This window comes from Halyomorpha halys, unplaced genomic scaffold (assembly GCF_000696795.3).
Source record: "Halyomorpha halys isolate HHAL.00 unplaced genomic scaffold, Hhal_1.1 Scaffold1973.1, whole genome shotgun sequence".
Classification (NCBI taxonomy): domain Eukaryota; kingdom Metazoa; phylum Arthropoda; class Insecta; order Hemiptera; family Pentatomidae; genus Halyomorpha; species Halyomorpha halys.
This window is the reverse complement of record NW_027105548.1, coordinates 72,449-74,275: the sequence shown is the minus strand read 5'-3', so window position 1 is coordinate 74,275 and position 1,827 is coordinate 72,449. Positions and strand designations below refer to the sequence as shown.

The following is a 1,827-nucleotide window of genomic DNA, read 5'->3' as shown; positions in this document are numbered from 1 at the left end:
ATGTCACAGATTTTAGAAAAACAACTTTTGGATGATATATTTTCTTTCTTAACAATGTTTTCTGAAGTTTGTCGTCAATCTGTTCATTCCTTAATTTTAATACTATTAAACTACGATAGTATAGTGTAAATTCGTCTAAAATTTATTACTTGAGGACCGTAGTTCATCGGGCCCATTAGCTCAGTTGGTTAGAGCGTCGTGCTAATAACGCGAAGGTCGCGGGTTCGATCCCCTCATGGGCCACTAATTTTTTTAAAATTTAGTTAGAGGTAATTTTATATACATTTTTGGTATAACGGGCTGTTAAATTTTAGCATATATATTCATTATCTTTAAATTAAGCTGCACAATATTACTATTTTTAAATAGTAAACCTTACACCTTTTAAATTAGGAACAAAAAAGCAGTTTTAAATTTAAGATAAATTTTTATTTTAAAGTTTTATTATCTTCGGGTATAATTTCATTGCGAAGTTCCGGTCTTGAAGTTGTTGCATATACCTACAGATAAAAATGCTCCAAATTTCAAGCCTAAAAGTCTTATAATTTTTTATTTGTATAAAAATTCGAAATAATGGGTTTAAAAATACAATAAAACTGTATTTTTTTCTTTAAAAAATTTCCTTAGGACTATTTTACTGGAAGGGAGGGACTCTTGGTTTTTGTGTTTGGTTTTTTTTTTAATTTAATTCGATCAGCAGTCTTTTGTTTGTATAATATTTGAAAAAAAAATCGATCGGTATATAGTTATCATTATACATACTTAGAGCAAAGAAGGTATACTATAATATAAAAAAAAAATCTAAAATACTTATTTCCTCGGTTCCTAGGGTTCCTTTGAAAGAAACCTAGGGCCTGTATTTAATATTTTTTGACCAAATATCAGTAAAAAAAGTTTCATTGAGATTGATGATTTCACAAGGATATAAGTAAGTTGGAGATCTTAGATTTATATTTTATTGTCATTAAGGCCTGAAATTGCTTCCGAAACGGTGCCATATTGATGTTCTGGAGGTGAACGACCTAGAGGTACCTTGGCCGATACTTTCAGGCTCTAGTACCCACTTCAACGCATCCACGGTGACAGCTGAGCTTTCACTATGAAGATAAAAATAAAGAGTGTTTGGGCTTGATGTTTGGAGTATATTGTTTTCTGCTGATGCAATAGCTTCAAAACCGGAACTTCGCGAAGAAATTATACTTGAAGATATACAATAAAACTTTGAGATAAAATAAGTTCGATAAATTTATCTTTATTTGAATCTGAATCCCAAAGCCATAAAATTTAAAAGGTGTTGAAATGGGTTGGAATCGGGAAAATTAAGCTTTAGAAAGGTTAAACTAACGTTTGATTTCTAGGACGTAGTGCAATTAAATGGTATTTAATATTAGGAGTAAAGTTTCATTTACTATCGTACTACTAAAATAAATTAGCTTCTTGTTATCTAAATTATACTTATCAGACTTTTTAAAATTTATATCAAATAAATCAATAAAAAGAATCTAATCAGCCAATCAATTCGTAAAAATTTAAAATAAATAAATAATATTTATTTAAAAAGTAATATTGTGAAGCTTAATTTATAGATAATGAATATATATACTCAAACTGAATTTAAAAAAAATTAGTGGCCCATGAGGGGATCGAACCCGCGACCTTCGCGTTATTAGCACGACGCTCTAACCAACTGAGCTAATGGGCCCGATGAACTACGGTCCTCAAGTAATAAATTTTAGACGAATTTACACTATACTATCGTAGTTTAATAGTATTAAAATTAAGGAATGAACAGATTGACTACAAACTTCAGAAAACATTGTTAAGAAA

The 1,827-nt window shown here is 29.6% G+C and overlaps 2 non-coding genes across 2 annotated transcripts; one reads left to right on the top strand and one right to left on the bottom strand.

The window, feature by feature from the left end:
- Positions 1-169: 169 nt before the first annotated feature.
- On the top strand, positions 170-243 carry TRNAI-AAU (transfer RNA isoleucine (anticodon AAU)). Its single transcript has one exon. It is a non-coding gene; the product is annotated as a tRNA-Ile (tRNA).
- Positions 244-1,628: 1,385 nt separating this feature from the next.
- On the bottom strand, positions 1,629-1,702 carry TRNAI-AAU (transfer RNA isoleucine (anticodon AAU)). The gene has a single exon. It is a non-coding gene; the product is annotated as a tRNA-Ile (tRNA).
- Between the last annotated feature and the right edge of the window lie 125 nt (positions 1,703-1,827).